Source organism: Xiphophorus maculatus, chromosome 14 (genome assembly GCF_002775205.1).
Source record: "Xiphophorus maculatus strain JP 163 A chromosome 14, X_maculatus-5.0-male, whole genome shotgun sequence".
NCBI lineage: Eukaryota > Metazoa > Chordata > Actinopteri > Cyprinodontiformes > Poeciliidae > Xiphophorus > Xiphophorus maculatus.
Genome location: NC_036456.1, coordinates 5,265,791 through 5,286,668, shown reverse-complemented (window position 1 = coordinate 5,286,668; position 20,878 = coordinate 5,265,791). Strand labels below are relative to the sequence as shown.

The following is a 20,878-nucleotide window of genomic DNA, read 5'->3' as shown; positions in this document are numbered from 1 at the left end:
TATTTACGCGTCTAATAGATATTTTTTCCATCGACAAAGTGAAAAATGACACTTTATCCCTCAGAGTGAACCGTCTCTCACGATAGACAATCTCCGAATGAATCTAGACAGCGTGTTTAGCCGTGACCGAAAGAGAGAGAGAGAGAGAGAGAGAGAGAGAGAGAGAGAGAGAGAGAGAGAGAGAGAGAGAGAGGAAAAGGCGTTTCCACGTTTCAGCAGCCGGTCACACAGTACCAGACTTCAGCGCGCGCAGATTCTCCGAGAGATCACGACCAAATCCGAACCCAACATTCCTCCGTTATCTCCCACCAGCTCAGACTGACTGCTGACCTGACCCGTGTCCCCTTCACGGCAGCGGCTCCCTCTGACTAAAAAAAAAAAAAAAAACAAGAACAAGAACATTGACCCATCACTCGAAGCCGTAAAACTGAACCAGACGAGGTGGGCTTAATTCCCTCCACCTTCCCCCAGCACCACGTCTGTGCTCTCCGAGGCCGACACCGACACATTCCGAGGAAAGATTTTCGTCCCGCTGCTCCCCGTCATCTCTGCCTTGTCTGTAGCCGACTCATTTAGCTGCGCCCGGGGTGAGTACATCTCCGTTCTTCCTGCTTTTATTCCCGGTTCGGGGTTGTTACTTTAAAACGCAGCTCTCTGGAGCCTCATTCATTCATTTGTCTGAGCTGGGAGTCGAACCGGCTCCTTCATTCATGGACACGGTTCGCCTCCCCGCGTGCATACCATTGCATGATGTCGATGGGGAAGAGTACTTCACATTCATTCTGGAAAATGTAGTTTTCAGTGTGTTTTTGCCAAATATAAGACATGTGTCATAGAATTTAGATTAAGGACATTTCTTTTCCCCAGTATACAGTTGATCTTTACAATTGCGTGGCAAATTGGGTTTCCCCCCCACATTCCCTTGGGGGCTTTCAGTCCATCATTAGTTAAAGTAATTGCATTGGAATCGTTGAGGCTGCTAGTTCACATGTATCCAGTGTCCTTTCATTTCCCAGCGTCCTCATGGTGCTGTTATTCTGACTCTATCCAGCCACAGCATTCATGTTCTACAGCTGAACCACAACAGGTTACAATATTACATAACCCTTATAAGTTGGTGTTTAATTTGTTTATGGTATCTCCAGTCGCTTCTAAAGTATTGCGACTGTAATAATAAGCCTCTGGTGGCTGGCAATTTGAGTTTGAGTGGAAGGAGATGGATTTTTTTCTTTTTTTTTTATGAATGGATGGGAGAGCACAACCAATAGGGAATGGTGGGAATTATTCTCCCCAGCTGAAGCTACACTTTATGAGCCTGTATTACATCCACATATATTTTCACATGCGTCTGTAGGATAGTGAGCTAACATGGAGTAAAAATGTGGTAGTTTCACAATATCTCACCGTTTAAACCAAAATGTATAACTTTTGTTTTGTAATTGCCTTTATACAAAACAAAAAAAAGCAACAATTATTCCTACTGCTGCTAAAACAATTCAACATGTTAATTGTTGAATTTTTATATAGTGTAATGTAAGTGTAATTGTTAGTTTCGACTGTTACAACTATGAAATTATATAAATTATGTTATCTGTTTTTGCTCTTTAGACTGTAACAGGTTTTTAGTCCGGCTACTTGCGCAGGTACCCAACCAGCAGTAAGCTATTTTAACAGAGCTTCTATCTTTCTAAGGGCATTCTGAGTAAATATAACCAAACAAACAAACATATGTATATATATATATACACACATATATATATATATATATATATATATATATATATATATATATATATATATGTCTGTATACTTAAAAAAAGAATTGACTTATTTGCTTATTTCTATCATTTAATTTATGTCTAGTACTGCGTATAAAAGGCTTTCGTACTTTAAAGAAAAATTTGCAGAATGTGCCAATTTTTTTTTATCCGATTAACCAATGAATTGTTGATAGATTAATTGAATACTAAAATAATTGTTAGTTGCAGCCTTACCCGGCTGTTGATTGCAGTGGAGGTGAACAATTCGGAGGCAAGTCTTCCTCCTTTGCTATTCTGTCCACTTTGGATTCAGTGGGATTGAAACAAGCCCACAGCATGTTGGTGCAACCACCGTGCTTGATAGTCGGCGCAAAGTTTCTAGCTTCCAGTGCCTCACCTCGACCACACCAAATGTACTTAGCAGTCCAATAGATCTTAAATTTTTGTCATGTTTAAGCTCTGCCTCGTACATGTGACCAGCTGCAATTTTCAGTTGCGCGACCTTAGGGTTTCCCTTCTACAAAAACAGAACCTTCGATTTTCTAAAGAAAAAAAAAGAGACATTAATTACCACAAAAACGAGCACCGCTGATATATTTTTGCGTGCGTCCTACCTCAAAACCATTTGAATGTGTTGGGAGTCTTTTTTAGGGGTGTTTAAGAAAGGGTCTCAACAAGCTTTTTGAACTTTGCATCAGAAGTTCATCAGGATGAAGCTGGGTTATAGATCCAACGGACCAAGTCTCGGTCCTTTCAGAAATGTGTTTGCCGTTTTGTGTGTGTGAGCCTTGACTCAGCTTTTTGGGAGCTTTTCTCCTCTCTGTGATATTCATCGATCCGTCTGCTTAAACAGAGGGGGGAGAAAAAAAATCTGGGCAGCACAGCAGAAATGTGCTTCCTCTCTCGGGTTCACTTCCTCTGTGTGTGTGTGTGTGGGGGTGGGTGTGTGTGTGGTTTCGGATGTCCCCCCCCCATCCTCTTCTCTTCCCTCCCACCACCGCCAAAGCGGCCGCGGCCGCCGGGGGAATGTTTGTGGTTGACTGTTTGCAGGCTCAGAGTCAAACACAGATTTCGGGAAGATCAGTGTTAAACTGGTGGAGCTCGAAACAGTCAAAACAAAAGAGGAAATGCGTCAGTCATTTTTTTTCTTTCTGTTTTTTTTGTGACTTGGACTTCAAGTGCCTGGTCTGCAAGCTGCTAGTCGACACACATTTAGACTTACGAAAACTTCACCATAACCACAAGACAAGGAAATAAAACAAACTTTGTTGGCATCCTTCCTCGTATTATTTATACCATTAAAGGAAGACGTCGCTCACAGTAAGCTGAAACCCATTTAGTTACTGCATTTTTTTTTTTTACCAAAGCTGACTCACCAAAGATAATTAGGGTCACTTCTGCAACCACAGGAAATGAGGAATTGAAAGGTGGGTTAGTAAAAAAAGCAACAAAAAAAAGCCTGTGCTTTAAATTTAAAAAGAAAATGTACCATTTCCTCTCGGAGTTCAGTGCATTACCAACACCAAATAATAACTTGTATTCTTAGAACTGAAAGAAAATAGGTTACCTGTGTATAACTACAACAAGATCCTATCATCATGTCAAAGCATAATGCATCGGGATCTGCTCAAAAAGGAATATTAAAGGGAGGCGCCGTCAAAGTCAACTGACTTTATTGAAGCTCTGTTAAGAAAAATGTACTTAAGAATTGGAAGAAAACAGTGACTGAATATGATCAGGCATACCTTGAACACCATGCTAGTCCATCCTGCAGAGTAAAGACTGTTAGTAAAGATTAGGGTTGGGTGTTGCTAAGAACCTCACAATTCAGTTGCAGATTTTTAGGCCGCAGTTCGATTCAATAACAATTATATCAATATTGATTTAAATACTTTGCGAAACACGTTGATTGTTGATTTAACCATTAAAGATATGAGGTAATGATGACTAAAACCTTCACACAAACATGTTGTAGTTGTACAATTGATTTGTATAATCTATCTATATCTAGGCATTTATATGTCTTTTACTTTTGTCTAGACCCTATTTGAGTTTTGGAAATGTAATAAACTGTTTTCCGTGCTCTACATGCTCTGGGTTATGAGATTGACAAAGTTTAACAATATCTTGCGCTTGTTTTCCACCCAATCACTTTGAGCTCAGCACATTGGTAATGATAACTCTCAACATTTTGTCAGAGAGGTTCAATTCCTCCAGGAAAGGGACATTTACTTAGGGACAAATTACGACCACTGATTGGTCAGTTGCTGGCAAACCCACTGGATTGATTTGACAGGTGGGTGTCAAGTCAGTTTCACTCATGAAAGTTGGATGTAGGAATAAATAACTTCTAAACACATCTCTGTGCATTGGTGACGAATTTTGATGAGGCACTGGCAGCAAAGGATTCAATTGCGCGTTAATCGAAGTGGACATGCAGTTGTAAATATGCACCATCAATGCCTTCATGATAATTGCAAAAATATGTCCATCTTGTGGCCTTTTTTCTAGATATTTGGGTACGTCAGTTCATCTATGGAGTGTGGACCTACTGTACTCTATCCTCCAGTTTTTAGGTTGCTTAGATTGAATCTAAAAATGTCTCCAGTCTCCAATTTATAATTTGAGTGTCAGGAGAGCCTGATATTTGGAAAAGCCTTCACATCACCATGGGATCTGCCATGCGATATTCAGTGAAACCTAGCCTCTGCCGGATTCAACAACAAAGGATGTCATCACAGAACACAAGGTAATTACGGTCACATCATTAATGAAGACCCACAGAGATCTTTGCGATCTTAAAGGATGCTCTTGGATATCATGGATCGTCTAACAGGTCCACTGATGTGCAGCCTGGTCTCCCAGGAAGATATGAATTACAGAGTCACCGTCTTTGTGGGGTGTTACATTCCTACCTGGAATCTGTTTCCATGATCTGCTCTGAACTACGTTTCTCTTTGCTGTATAGCATGCAGAGATGACAAAATATGTTTCACCATATCATAATCAAAATATATTGGCAAATATTATTATAGCCAATATATTGTGTTCCTACAAAGTGATGCTGTATGCATATATTGCTGAATAGTGCTGAATAGTGTGCATATATTGGGATAAAGGGTGTACAATTCACAGTGGTAAAGGTACATTAGTTTTAGTAAAGGAATTAAACTATCTTAAGATTTTTTGCTACACAAAATGGAGATCACAAATAGGTTCTTTGTATTAGTCATAAAACAACATCAAAACACACTTAAGTTTGTGTTTTCAGTACAACAAGGGGTATGAATACCTTTGCAAGGCACTGTGCAGATAAAGAGAGCGGTGACTTCTGCTCGTGGTAGAGCTGAGCTCCATGGGTCTGATGTCCCAGTCATTTGGGTCACTGGAAGTGATACCGCCTGCAGGACAGAGTCCGTGTGGACAAGAGTGAGAACCAGCACTAAGAGCCAGGCTCACGCCCCCACTGAAGTAAAAATGTTTATAGCCAACTCTTATTTGTTGTGTTTAAGCATATCCAGAGGAGTGGACATTCTCCTTGTGGCCAAACAGGAAGTGATCCCCCCTCCCCACCTCCCTGTTACATCACAGCTTGGTTGCAGTTTTTGAGTACCTGCCATATTTGATGTTTTCCCACTTGCAATGAACAACAAGAATCTAAATTTATCATTTATGTGAGCTAAAAATAAAGATTCACCTTGATTCAGTGTGTATCTGAAACATGTGCAGTGATTTATTGTAAACCGCCACAGAGGTTAAGCCTCTCCCTCTGATGCTTGTGCAGATTTAATCCCTCTGGCAACTGCTCATGATCTCTCGTCGTCTGCATGTTTTTGTTTCTTCTGCTGTTGCAGAGCTCCGGTTTGTTGACTAGGTTTGGAAAAGTTCTGCATTGTTTATATATATATATATTTATTTATTTTACTTTTTATTTTTTGGTGATTGTTTTTTTCATGTACTGCGTGAGGAGCAAATGTGCAGCGATGATTGCATGAGCCCAGCTGTGGAATCATTCCATAAATCCAATCTGTCTGTATTTCACAGTGGCCAAAATAGTGGATAAAATGACCCAAACACACAGGCTGGCTGAACAACACAAACAGCATTGAAAATTCACTGTACTTACACACACACACGCACGCACACACACACACACACACGTACACACACAACGATTGCACAATTTGATTTAGGACACTCATCTTTCCCCCCGGTGGGCATAATCTGCTCTGCAGCTTGCCTCTGAATGAAACGCCTCGGTGGGCCTGATTGGATTTGATAAGACCTGATTCAACTGAGGCAGGAGGGAAAGGACGCAAATGCATGCTTGCATTGTGCTTGCAGGCGTGCATGTGTGTGTGTGTCTCTTTTAGATGCTACAGGATATTATCAGGGGTCAGCTCAAGGTGTTAGCCGCTTGTCTGTCTTTCACACACACACACACACACACACACCCTCAAAATACATTCTGCACGTTAATGTCTGACAGCATGCACCAAAAGCTCCAAAGTCAGCAATGCTGCAAACTAAATGCAAATAACAATAATAATGTTATTAAAAAGTTGGTTTTGTTCAGCTGTCAGCCCCAGTTCAACAAAAGTGCCGGCATCCCTCTTAGTGCAGGTTATATAATGGATTTCACATCTGCTACTGACTTTCTTTTTTTTTTCCCCCTCACTGACCTGCATGTTGCTCTCCATTCACTTAGCTACGTTGAGGTATTAATATCAACAGAAAAACAGTCACCAGGGAGCCTCGTCTTCTATTTTTAACAGGCTGGAAGCAAAACACAATGACTTCCACTGCATACCTTTTCTATCATGTCTTGCGCTGACAGGAGGTGCCTTTACTTTACGTTCCAGTGGCGAGATGAAGTCATTGAAACAGAACTGTGACAAGCGCAGGTGCAGAAAAACCATGAGTGATAAAAGATTTTGCTGTAATTATATGGTATCTATTAGCACAAATGACATTGGCTAAAAAGCTAACATTGCTAACATGAGGTTTAGCATTGCTAACCTCATGCTGTGCTAATCATGACATGCTTAAAACTACTTTACCATCGATTTTGTTAATAATTATAAACATTTGGATGAAGTTAAAACACTAATTCATTCCCAGATGAAAATGATTTTCTTTTTTCCGTTTTCTGCTGGGTGCCATTTTAATTTATTCTCCCTTAGTAACATGACACAGTAACATTAGGTACCACATTTCAAATGCACTTTGTACTTCCTAAGATGTATTAAGTTAATTTCAAATATGTCTCTCAAAGAGAGGCAAAGGGTTCAAGAGGTTAAATATGATTAATTTTCTTTAACACATATTAAAGGGTAAACTCACATTATGACAAAACTATTGTTTTGCAGAACACTTCCACACCCTTGATCCCAAAAACCACACACTATTCAGAATGGTAGCCCATCTAAAATCACATATGCTTGAAAAATGTGACAGGACTTGATTTTCCAGAGAAATTGCTTACTTCCATGGCATTTAGACTGGTATAACATTCATTTTCAATGTGCAAGATGTTAAACAGAGTTTAAAGCAGCTTAAAGTTAGGTAATTATTCAGGTTTTGGTCTATAAGGTTGCATACATACTTGACAAACTTAGTTGTAGATTAAAAACAATAACATCTCACCGTTATTTCTGTTGACCTACAATGACTTTATGCCATGAGTAAAGTAAGGAAGCTATTGCAATGTATTAATGTATCTAAAATTAAGGCCTTAAAATGTCTTAAATTCATAAACAAATGTAGGTTGGCCTTATGTCTGTTAACCACATACACATCGTGTTTTTTTTCTTGCAGGACGAGCTGCTAACATAACCCTTGCTAGCTACCTATATAGCAAGTTTTTGTTTACATCTATCATCCAAGTGGAAATTTATTGCCATTTAGCTGGATGATGCTCATTTTCACCACTCGCTCACTTCTGTTGCCAACCCATATGAGGCCAAGTTCATTCTGTGCAAAAAACTTTGGACACTATGGAGGTTAAAGAGAGCATTCAGAGAGCCATATACAGTGTGAGAAGCACAAAGCTACTGCCAAGAGCAGCAAGCAGACCCCAGAAATTTCACAGTGTTTGCTATGCCCGATTGTTAACAGCAGGTTACCCTCCATCCCTATCTTAAAAAGTCTTAAATTTGACTTGCTAAAACATGCAGGTCCACTTACAGATGTTTTTAGCTGCCTCATTGCGTCATGTTAGCCACTTCTCTAATAATCTTATCTCTGGTCATAATATTTATTCCATGATCCATCATCTGCCCTTTGTAGAGCGCCCACTCTAATTCTTAACAACGCTTTACAAACTTGACATTTTTTTGCAGTTCATCAGCAATTTATGCTAATGGTTCCTTAACCATTGATGTTTCAATGCTTTAACCAACATTATTAATACCACAATAAACTACAACAGCCTCACTAAATATGTGCACAAACGTGTGTGTGTGTGTTTTAGACAACTTTTTGGCCAGTCTTTGTCATCGTAACAGATGACGAGCCAGCATGCGGCACAGTGGAGAATCTCGCAGTGCCCATAGAGGTGGGGGGGCTGTGTCTTTGCGCTTCTTCATCTGCTCGTTGGATGATGATGTTGAATCTTTGTGTCTGTATTTGTGTGTGCCAGTGTGTGTGTGATTGTGAGTGAAGGTTGGGGTGTGGGCGGAAAGCATGGCTTTGGAACAGTTGGACTTGATGAGCAATGCATGCACTGATGGGACTCTTTGTGTTGGTGAGGTGATTCAGAGCTGTGGCCGCTTATTTCTGGTGCTCTGAATTGGACGTGATCTGCACCAAATGTTTGCATGGTTTCACTAACAGCATTTGTTTTCTGCTCCACGCAGCTGTCTCAGCTAGGAGCGACCATCCATGTCGACGGGGAACATTTGCTTTCTGAAATAACGTGTTAAAAGTCCGTATGTGTGAGTTCATTTCTGGTATGGGTTGGAAACAAGACATGCAATGAAACACACCAGCATCTAAACACGCATACACACACATGCTCGCAACGTCTCCTCGCTTCAGTACAAATTCAGGCGTCAAACTTGTTTGACGTTGTTTATATAACCCTCAGGGGACCCGAGTACCCACATAGCAGTCGAGGTACGGCGACTTGCACTAATGCATTGTATCGTCACACAAAGACCCGCCTGAAAGCTTTTATGTAACGCCTCGCGCCAAGATTTCTGAGAATTCAAATGCAAGGTGGGCAGCAAGCAGTAACCCTAACCACATCTGCTCTTGTTGTTTTCTTACATGCAGTCTGAACCCGTCTTTTAGAGCATCTGGGCGTCAATGGGTTATGTGAGATTCTCTGAAAGCATCAAAAGAAAATCATTCAGTAAGTGCACAGAGCCTCTCTGTTCGTAGAAAACATGTCTCTAAATCAGACTTAGTCTAGTTTTCATCTAGACATATGAATGTAGACGCACCCAGTGACTAATTATTGGTTTTGGGGCTTTGGGTGCAAACCACGGGATCTGGTATGTCACACATCCACGGAGATAACATGTAAACTCACCTGAGATAGGATAGAAACTATTCAATTGTTACATGTTTAAATATGAAAATGAAATTAATGTTTGTTTTTGATGTTTATGCAGACCTATAAACTCATAAAAAATGACACATTAGAAGCCCTGGTTGCAAAAATCAGTGGAAATCTGAATCAGTGCAACAGGTACTCCTGCTGCACTGATTCTATTCTTTGACTAATAACTTACAAAAAAATCTTTGCTAACCATGCTAAATGGAAAGCGTCACTCAGTTTCCATACAAAAGAGGCATTTCTCAGATTTGTTCAACAGTTTAAGTGTGCTTCCAGCAGTAAAATATTTAAGACTTTATTGTGTGCACACCATTACTGCTAAAACCTTTCCAGGCATCACAGCCATGTGTCACTGCTTTATGCTGCACACTTAACCACAGAGGTTTAGACAAAATAAATATTGAGAGGCTGTCCATGTTAGGAGAAAAAACCAGCGCTCTTCCAGAATGAGAAGAAAATGGTCAATACTTCCACTGTTTCCCTTGTTCCGTAGCTCCTGGGCTGACATCAGGGAGCCGTGTAGCTAAAACAAATAGGAGTTCAAGGCTTGTATTACATGAGCAGTAATTGAATTTGTGCAATTGTGGTGATGAAAGTTGCTTTTTACCCATGCTGGTAATTACTGCTGGGAGACAGAGCATAGAGCTTTGCTGGTTGCTAAGGCAGGTTTGGTTACTAAGAAACTAATTAGAAATGTGTCAAATTATTGCTGCTGGTGCTTTCCAGCGTTACCATGATACAGTGGGGACGATAAAGTGAAAAGAACGGCAAAATGCCTTAAGGTTTTGCTCTGCATGTTTATCCCCAGAGCGATGGACTTTGTTGGTTCATTTGTCTCTTGCTCAGGGTCAGAATCTAGATCTTCATCACATCCTTGTCAATCAACAAGTCGCCCGCACATTAGGCCAGAAATGTTGTTCTGCCAACAGAAGCAGTCGTTTAACTGAGTTATTACCACGGCAACATCAAGGATAGCAGCCTGGACTGTCTCGCAGGGAATTCATCTGAAGTTGGGTTGTTACAGAAATCCATAAAGAGAGGCTGTGATGTGCATATGAAGTGCGGCTGCTACCTGATGCGGGATGATGGACGGAGTTTCATTTCCTGTGAACAGTACCTACCTTCCTCCCCCGGTGCTGGTGCGCTCAATCCGCTAATGGAGCAACAGGGAGGACTCAGTGACGGCGGCAAGAGAGCTAGAGTGTAATAAAGGAGAGCAGGTTTTTAAGTCTTGCCTGGAGTCTAACACAGACTGAACAAGTTGTTTAATCTCTAATGGACTCTTAGGGGGTCTGTGAATGTGTGTGCGTGTTGGGCCGCTTCCCCTTACAGTCCCTGATCGTTTGACTCCACTCCGCTGCAAGTGTGTCTGCGCGCGCCTTTCCCTCTCCCCATTCAGCAACCAATGATGACTCATACCAGCACCCCTCTGCCCCACATCCTTCTCTTCTTCCTCGCCGTCCTGTTTTTGTCGCCGCCTCTTCCTCTCTTCCTTGTTCCCGTCCCTCCTCTTTCAGAGGCTCAGAGCAGCAGATGTGCCTTGGGCTGGTAACCGTAGATGAAAACTTCGGGTGTGGAGGTAGTAACGGCCCACGTCCTTTAGATTTTGTTAGTCACTGACAAATAAGTGGTTATTATTGTGCAATTAATAACTGTTTACAGTGTTAAAGGTCTTCATTTTGGTGCTGGCTCAATAGAAACAAATAATAAAACAAATGAAGACACAATGTGGAGATTGTGTTTTGCAACAGGGATTTGAACTCAGAACAAAGACAGGCAGTCACGGCCTGCTTTCACTAGGCCTGTCACGATGCAAAATTTTGTTGGATGATAAATTGTCCAGGAAATTATTGCGATAAAATTTTTATTTTGAGACCATTTTCAACTAATATAATAGTAATAGTAAAGGCTTATTAACCCTCCCACCATGCTCAGGAGGAGCGCGGTAGATGTTACTGTCAAACGGTGGGGAGGTGAGGGGGTTGTCCCGTCAGACCATCAGTTCCCGAAACCACACATTTTCAAAAAAAATTGTAAAAATGCACTTGGCGTCAAAGTGACTCACTCCAAGGGAACGCACACAAGCTTGTGGGGTCCAAATGACCCTGTTTCTTGAGAATATGAGAGCAAGAAAGCAAGAATATTCACCGAAATATTAAAAAAACCCTTTAATTTCGAAAGTTTTTTAGAAATGAATCGATTTCATTCAACACTGGAACTGAAAAACATTTTACATGTCCAAAATAAAACAAACAACCGAAACAACAACTATTAAAATTAATTACGACGTCTCTGTAACAAAATTATAATCATTCAGTTTAGGCAAGGAAAATATTCAAATGTGGCAGGTAGTGCAAAGTAACTACTTTGTCTTGGGTGTCATATGTTTGCAAGATTTTTCAAAATGCTGCCTTTTTTCAACTATATTAAAAGACAGCGTCTCTTTCATGACTTGTCCAAATGAAAGTTATTGGGCTCATTTTAATTTCATGTTAATTGATTTCTTGGTTGTGACTCTTATTAAGCTAGTTTAAAAACTACAGTTCGTTAAACGCTCAACGTATAGTTCTACTGTACTAGCAGATAGCGGGACTATTTTTCCAACTATTATTTGCTTGCATATTTAGTTGGTGCGTTATGTAATGTTTTGCTTAAATGTTTATCATAATGACTAAATATACAGTATAGATGGCATGATAAACATTTTTGGAAAAGTAGGAATTGTCTGTTTTAAATCAAAGCGGTTAGGTCATGTTACATGTTTTTGTTTTCAGTTATTCTGTGGTGGTTTTATGGAAGGGTAGGGTATCATTATATCGTGTGAGTTTCATTCTCCAAAACAACTTTTTTCCCCTGTTTTTAAAGGCGCGGCTCAAAGCTCTTGGTAAAATATCAATGGTTGTACCCTGTGTTTGCAAAAGAGTTAACCAGCAGATACAGTCCAAACACAAAGACGTTGGGAAAGAAAATCTTGGCTCCCTTCGCCTCTCTTCTTGCAGAGATGGAAAGTACAACAAAGGCAGCTTTTCCTCCTCCCAGTTCTGTGCTGCTTCCAACTCCTCCACCTCCTCTACTAACTCCTTCTTGTCTCACAGCAGAGCTGCACGGCTGCAGACGGCACTCTTTTTCAGCTTTCCGTAGGGGATGCAAATCTGTGTTCAACGAGTTCATTTCTGCTGTTTTCATGATGTGCTACTTCGCATCGAACAGTAGTGCTGATATTTGTGTACGGCTTAAGTTACGTGTGGGTGTGTTATCTGCATCTGTGCAATCTGTCATGTAGAATGTTACAGGCATGGATGCGTGGCCTATTTCCCTACGTGTGTGTGTGTGTGAATTGTGTATGTGCGCGCGTGTGTGTGTCTACAGCTGTGGCCTCTGCCCTCTATGTAAAGCGAGGTTATGGCATCCTGTTCCTCTTCCTCGCTGCCTCCATCTGGAGTTGATCCAGCCTCAGTAAACTCTGCTTTACAGTGGGATACAGCTCCATTATCACAGTGGAGAGCGTGGGCATCCGGACCAAGGCTTGCTGTGTTAGTGCATGGATGTGTGTGTGTGTGTCTTCTTGTTAGTGCTGTTTAATTTAACAAACTGGCATAACTTATTTTTCTGTTAACAATTTTGCTATTGTATTTTGTTTGTTTATTTTTTTAAAAAAGCTACAAAATAAAATAAAACGTTGAGCCGCCACGGACGGCGTTGGACGGCGGATGACCTACCTGCTTTTTCGGGCCTAGTAGACTCCTCATCAAAATTTACAATAAAATGACAAGTTTGCTTAGCGTCGTTGTCCATTTATGCAACCAACCGCACAGCATCTATGTCTATGTCAGTAAAATTAGCTAAATAAGAGCAACTGCTTTACAGGAGTTGGCGTGCTGCATCTTGTTGTTTTGACGTCCATCATGGTGGAGTGCACCGCTTTCCGAAGAGCGTAAAGTCTCGTTTAAAGCGTCAATACAAAGTGCCAAATTCAGAATAAACACTTCTGAAAACTAACCATACATGAATGCAGCAACAAAAACAGGACCAGTCACGTCAGAGAGTATGTGATTTACCATTAAGCTGCTGTCATATCCTATTTTGCCATGTATGCTAGTATATTGGGGAGAAAAATATGTTATTTGGCTCTCAACAAGACGAAATGATGCGTATTTACCGGAACATCAGCCCTTGTCATGTATGTAAAGCACAGTTTTGATGTGTTTATGTTCTGAATAGTTCATGTATATTAGTATCAATGCTGTGGAAGAGTTGAGGTACAGATGTGGTGGAATTTCAAAACATTTAAAAAGAAATCTTGTGGCAGTCTGGCCAACATGATGATTGAGCTTCATTTTTTGCTACAGTTTCAAAAACATTGTAATGCGGGCGTTTTTCTCTGTCATTATGTCTTCCTTTGGCATAGAAATACTTTACGGCTTTAGGAACATTTATTACCTTTAGCTAGCTAACTGGCTACTTGCAGCTAAAATTTGGTATTGAATTTGTCATTTTGTTTTAAAAAGTAGTGGAACTTGTAGTTATCTACTCAGATAATATGCTTGTATAAAAAGGTTTGTTTTCTGGCAGTGTCCTGTTAGTTGCAGTAACAAGGGACTTCATCTTTATTTTTCTGCTAAAGAGGAAGCAACTGCGGCTAAAACTCAAGCAGATTATACGTCGTTTGAAATGTCTTATGAGGTACAGTGAACATGTTTGGGTCCGTTTCCATCTCGGTTCTGGCAACCGAAACAGCAGCTGCCTTAAAGGCGCCGATTCGCGGCCGGAACGAACCCTGGGATAGCAGGCTAACACCCGTGCTAACGCGACACATATGCCTCAGGTTTGTCAATACTACCTGCCAGCAGCGTTCTACCGAAGGCGAAATGTTCACACGTCGATGTTGGCGCGGAGGCAGCGACAACGTGGGCTTGTGCAGGTACAGATGTGAGCCTGACAATGAAAACACAGACGTGGGAGCGAGAGGGGGAGGAGGCGGTTTGGTTATGAGGAGAACGAAGTGTCGGTTGGGATAAACAATCTCGATTCTGCCACAGCACCTTTCCATGAACAAAATCAGACGAAGGAACATCGATTTGTGAATTAAATAATTTTTTTCTCAAAGTATAGAGTGAGCACACTCTGCAAACAGCAAAAGTGGGTGTAAAATAAAGCATTGTTTTGCATGTCTATAAAAGTGATTTTGACTCTGTGTGTGTGTTTGGCTTGGCTCAGCATTCATTTCTTTGTCTTTGCATATTGCTGAGGGAAGAAGAGGAAGTACAGAGTACAGAGGTGCTGCTGTTGTTTTTTTTTTTAACAGAGCACAAGAAGCCATGTTACTTACAGAGAAGGCTTCGGTCTCTTCGGTCAGCCATACTTTGATTGTTTCCTGCTGCTGAAAAGGTCAACACATTCGTTACAAGAGGCAGCGATCTTGTTCGGCTTTTATTTCAAAGGTTCCAGCTGAAAACCTTTGAGCGGTTACAACCGCATAGCTCAGACAGGAGTCAATTTAAACGGACAGAGCTGGGAACTGGGCATTCGCGCTTTTGTGGCCAACCTCACGCAAAAAGTAACTTTTTTGTTGTTGTATTTTTTCAACTCTAAAAAATGAGTCATTTCAATTTTTTTTTTTTTCCAGCAAGATTTGTTTGTTTCAAACAGACACCAGAGCTCCTAGTTCGAAAATCAGTCTTCTCTAAACATAGATTGGCGAGATCACGTGAGTATCACTATGTAGGGGAAAATAAAAACTAAAAAATGACGGAGTGAATGAGAAGGAAGGGCGAGAGAAGGTGTTATAGAAGTTTGAGGCGGAGGAAGGCAAGTGCCGAAAATGAATTGGGTTGTTGAGAAGAGGCGTTGGAAAGGGAAAGGATGTGGAAAGAGAAAATGGTGCAACATGTTTTTTCCTTTTATCCTCGTCTTTCGTGTAGGATGATCTCACCTGAACACATTTAACAATTTTTTTCCTCATCCAATCCCTACCAGGAAATGACAGTTGTTCACTCTCTTGAACATATTTTAAAAACCGAGATATGGTTGTCATTTTCAAGCTAATGTCCCTTCATCTTATTTGGCTCTTTAATATTCAAATTGGGCAAATTGTTAACGACATGAATTATATTAGAGATTTTTTTTATTTTCTGAAAGACCAACAGTGCATCAAACAGAAGCAGCCGGTATGTCATTGAAGTAAGAATTTTTTAATATTAATTCATCAGAATTAGGAACATGCATACATGTTTCTGTACATGTACGCACTTCCGTCTTATTTTCTGATACTCGGCTTGTAAAACTACACTACTACACTTTCATGAACCCTTATATTAAACCCAGCGAAGCCTTCTACTCCATAATTAGGCTCTGAAGTGGAAAAGGCAGCTCCTGCTCAGCTTCCTGGACATGATTTAGCTCGTCTTCAACCGTTTCCTCTTCGGCGGATGAATCCATGCTGTGAACTTTGACCCCTTGAGGAAATGAACCAGTGTTAGAATGACATGCTCTCTCATCTGGAGCTCATCTCCTCGTTAGGAGAGTGCCGTAGACGCACCTCAAACCCAAGTCACAGCTCTGTACCAGTGAGACGATCCTCTACTACACCTCGGTACTGATCGTTTTTTGTTTCTTTTTCCTTCCCAACTTCTGACACGCCTATTCTCACACCGATGCACACACACGCCCACACACACACACACCTAGCCCGACTGTCATCAGATGACCTTCAGAATTCAGCTTGATTTTTCTGATTTCTGGGCATCCTGCCAAGGCGTCCGACAGCGTTTCACCGCAGGCTCGCTGTGGCCCAACATTTTGCAGCTCTTAATTAGATTTACTGCATGACTACCTGACCACCTGTTTTTTGGCTCTCTTTCTGGCTAAGAGAAACACATTAAGCGGCACGATTCTCAGTAGCTATTTATTCGTGTCAGAGTTATGGTTTTTTTGCAGCTTCAAAGCAAAAGCAAAATAAATCTTAATAAACTTGAAGCGACAAAACTTGGCAACTAAAACACATATTCCTCTTGATATATTAAACACTGCCATTTGTTTTCATTAAATGGATTATTCTGCCGTTGTTTTTTCCCCCCCTGCTGATTAAATGTAAAAGTAAGACTTGCCTGAAAGAATCTGCTATATTTGAGCTTGGAGTAATCATGGTACAAAAAAAATCAACAACTTAATCTGAATATATTTAAAAGTTTCTGTTTGTCTGATAGTTCTGATATCTAGAGAAAATGTCAAAGATTAGAACATGGCATTTCTTAATTACATACTTAAAGAGAATAAATAGGGGGAAAAAATGACTGGTAGTGTATTGCACAAAATAACTTTAATTAAATAAAGTGTCACCGTATGAAATGGCAAATCAAAATTAAGTCTTTTCAACCCTAACCCTTGATCGGATAAAATAATTGTAGGCTAGCTACCAAAAAAAGCTAACTCAGGTCTGCCTGCAGACCTACGTTCTGGTTTGGTTGAAGTGAACTCTGGTGCAGTTTGAATGCCAAGTGGACCAGAGACCGCTCCAAAAGCAGAATGTGGATGATAGAGGACGGCATTCTGGGTAAATACACACAAAACAAACACGGGAGTTTAGCGCTAGCTGGAGAAATGGCTTGTGGTCTTTAGGAAATCCTACAACTGCTAAAATATCACGCCACTCCACTTTTGTCTACATTTTGTGAAGAAGTGAAATTGCATTACAGCCTTTGCCATGAGTCTCCTCTTGATATATATTTGAAAAGTAAAAAAGAGAAAGAAGCATAGACAGGACACCAGTCAACACCCGTGAAGTCTGCCTCTACACCTGCAGAAAGGGCGAAAAATAAAACCGAAAAAGCACAGCAGCAATTAACTTATGCATATATTACAATTGTAACATACATCACTGACAGTTTAATACAAGATGTATTTAGTGGTAACTGGCCCAGCGTAGAGTGAAAATCATCTAAATCCAAACACCTAAACATTCCCTTTTTGTAATTCAAAACTGTACACATTTTATGGCAGTCAATTGGTCATGACTTTCAATTTTAGAGACATTCTAATCATTCTCTCTTAAATCTTGGTAACCAACTTCCCCGCTACTGTATACGTTACACAGGCGTTCAACTGTGAGGCATTCGGGAATCTGGATTCTGCTGGGCCTTTTGGTATCAGGGGTCCAAAGAGTTCAATACTTTGAACCAACCGTTTTAATCACAAATGCTTCAGTATTCGAAGCCCCCCTCATTTTCTGCAGTATAATTTCCCCGCTGCCCACAGCAAAATGTTTGCATTTTGACATAAATGCTGCCTGGTGTGGTTATTTAACAGGCGCTCAGCGGGCTGCCATTTGTGGCATATTACTCTTGATTGGACTCCGAAAGGCGCAGAGGTGAGAATGTGCGTTCAACAATGGGTTCCCATTTTCTTTGTGGCGTTCCCGCTCACCGCCACGTGCTAATCACAGCTGCACGCCTGCTGAAAAAGCCTGCAGTTCACTTTGTGATTAAAGCTGAGGTAAAGAAGAGTTGAGGAGAAGATATTTTTGACCTAACTTTTAAGAAGACTCAATTCTAACCTTTTTTCCGTGTTTTTCTATGTTTTTTTTTTTTTTTTTTTTTTACCTAATTTGATGCAATCTGTGTGCTTTCGCCTCAGTGCTCATCAAGAAATCAGAAATTTTCAGCTTCAAAAAATAAAAGTTCTAATTTTGTCTCCACACACCATGCCCCTCCCCTCCTCAAACTCTCTCCTCCCAGAGGCGCAGAGATATTTTTATCCTCCATAAAGCTCAAACGCTAATGAAGCATTGACGACACACATTCATTTCCATGATTTTTTTCTCCCCCCCGCATCTGGCTTCTCCTTCTCTAACTTTTTTTTTTTATGTTTGCATTATTTAAGACTTTTTAGTTGGGCTTTCAGATATGAATCTTCCATTCTTCCAATAACACAGAATTATCAAGTGATATTTTCAATTTTCTGTCAATTCTAAACATTTTTTAAGTCAAAAACACGACAGGCAGCTGGATGAATGACTGCCGAGCGCCCCAAACACCAGGGCTTAGCAAGTTTTCTAGCACATCTTCAGCGTTTTACGCAAAACGTCTGGGTGTAAATAATGACGTTCAACGTGCCTATAGCTGCATTTCGCTAAAACAGCCCCTCCAACTCCGACTGTTCTTATTTTTTTTGAATTTGTGTAAAATCGGATCACTTGGTGGACGTGGAACTACTTTGAAGCGTAAAATGGTCCTGATTGACTGCGCTGCGTTATGAGGTTGGTAACTGAGCGAGATCTTAGCCGCCTGAAAACAGGATTAGGGTGGATTAGGGAATTAGACCTGACAGTTGTTAACCTGCTTTAGGCTGACCAGTGCCACAGACGGGTCACCAAGTCATGAGGATTGTTCTAAATAAACTTTGAATAGGGGGAGAACTGTGTCAGACGTGTGAGGAGCTCGGGATTTGGCTCCTGAAATCATAAAGATTAAATGGCTTCTCTTCCGTTTGTGAGTTGAGTTTTTCTTCCAGCATCTATACGCCACATCTGGACTCCCACTTTCTGCCCCTGGCTTTAGTCGTCCAGGCCATCTGGGGTTTTGTAATTCCAACAGCGGTTTTTTTTTATTTTATTTTTTTAAGGGTTTAGATTAATGAGAATGCAGCCTCTGTGACAGGCGTAGCGCTCTCCACTTTCTGCCTTTTCAGCTTTTGGCCCTCACACACAGCAGCTGTTCACATTCACTCAGCCTACAGGCAATCAGAAGAAGGCAACCGAACTTATACCTTTGATAAAATATGAAAGAAACATCAAGAAACGCAGAATTTCAACTAATTGTGAAAGTTTTAGTTATCTACAGGTGCATCACAATTTGTCGCTTCGATTACCATTTATCGTGAAAAATATATCATGAGAATTTTGTATTATCGTTGTGTCGACAAATTTCAATTTGATGTTTTTAATGACAAACAAAACCGACAGTTTTATCGGAAATTATTTGTACTATTTTCTCCACAGTTTGTCCACAAGATCATCGATAAATATCAGCAACTTTGAAAATAGGATTAAATACAGTTACTGTGCAGTCAAGTGATATAAATCAAGCATATTTTGATTTAATTTGTTTTCACATTTTCTGAAATACAGAACTGTTGTCATTTTGTTCTGTTAGAACTTCATCTGCTCATGTTTGTTGTTGTTTTTTTTCAACCTTCGCATTAGATTAACAGAACCTTAATAGCACAAGTGGATTAGGTTTCTGGGCTGATTACAGTCTTTGTGTTTGTAATTAGTCTGTGTAATTAGTTATGTAATGTAATGAGAATGAAAACCGTGAGATGGAGTTTAATTGATAACATCCGGTGTCTCATAGAAAGATCCAGACTTTAATTTGGCCAATCAGTAGGGGGGGATTATATTTCAACACACTGAAAGATTTCCAAGAGAATTCATTGCTTTTTTTACTCGATGGTTCCCTGTTATTTTTTTCTACATATACAAAAAGCTGAATTTGTCTTTTTTTTTTTGAAAGTAAAAGAAAAGTGTAATAGTCTTCTTTCAGCCAGCTGACCTGTAGTGCGCAGCAACAAGTATGGGAGGTATAATTATACTTTATGCTCAACACAACGACAACAAAAAAATCAGGCGTTTTTCTGGCATGTCATTATAAGACCTTTAATCTGTCAGGACGGTGTGATGGATTATTCAGCAGTTTTAAAACCTTCGTGAAATTTGACTTTAAATATCTCAAGTATTAAATTTCGAATACTTTAGTCGTACTGAGCTTATCCCTGTATCTTTTGTTTCACTCATTCTATCCCACTCACATGGCCGTTTTTCTCGCAGCCTTAAACCTGAGGCCAGGAAGTGTGTCCATGGTAACGTCAGGAAATAAAAAAAAAGGAACCTCGGCTTGTTTAGCCTCGGCTCGGCCTCTGTGGAAGCTCTCACTGAATATGTTGTTTTCCTCCTCACGTAAAACACTCGGATGTCTCAACCTGCCATGTTTGTCACTGGTAGTTTTTGACTCAAAGTTGCAAACAAACCTGCTGTTTGCGTCGCATATTGGTTGACGAATTATGCTAATAAATTGCAGTTTGGGCAGAATCAGGACAAGTCCCGGAAACTGGACAGAAAACTTTGATTATTCTGGTAGCTTTTTTTTTTTTTCATTGACCCTTAACCTCTTGCTTTTACAAAGCTGTTGATCAACCCCTCCCCCCCAAACAAAAAAAGAATAAAAAAATAAGGAACATCTGTATGCAGGACACATCCACACAGTGTTCACAGTGTTGGTGTGTGACTGCCTGTTGTGTTTGTGTGCCGCTTGGAAGGATTGATTGTTGGCCCTGCCTACACAAACTCCTCGGCAATGCCGTTTTTCTTCAGCTCCGGGGAAAATAGGAGGGCGTTAAAATACGAAAACGTGCATGTAAACACATAAATTTACACATGCAGCTGCGAGTCAGTATATAAAAGAGATTGCCGAGCATTAAAGGGATGTCAGGTTTAGATTCTCAGTGTACTGCCGTGTGCGTTCTTGTCTGTGCAGACGCAGCAGTAAATCGGCTGATAGATTAG

At 40.5% G+C, this 20,878-nt stretch overlaps 1 protein-coding gene across 1 annotated transcript in view; it reads left to right on the top strand.

Moving 5' to 3' along the window:
• The first annotated feature begins 206 nt into the window (after positions 1-206).
• The window catches only part of pea15 (proliferation and apoptosis adaptor protein 15), a 40,135-nt gene continuing 19,463 nt past the window's right edge, over positions 207-20,878 (top strand). The window contains exon 1 of the mRNA XM_005810145.3: positions 207-587. The gene's annotated coding sequence lies outside the window, so the exon portion shown is untranslated. The remainder of the gene's footprint in view (positions 588-20,878) is intronic.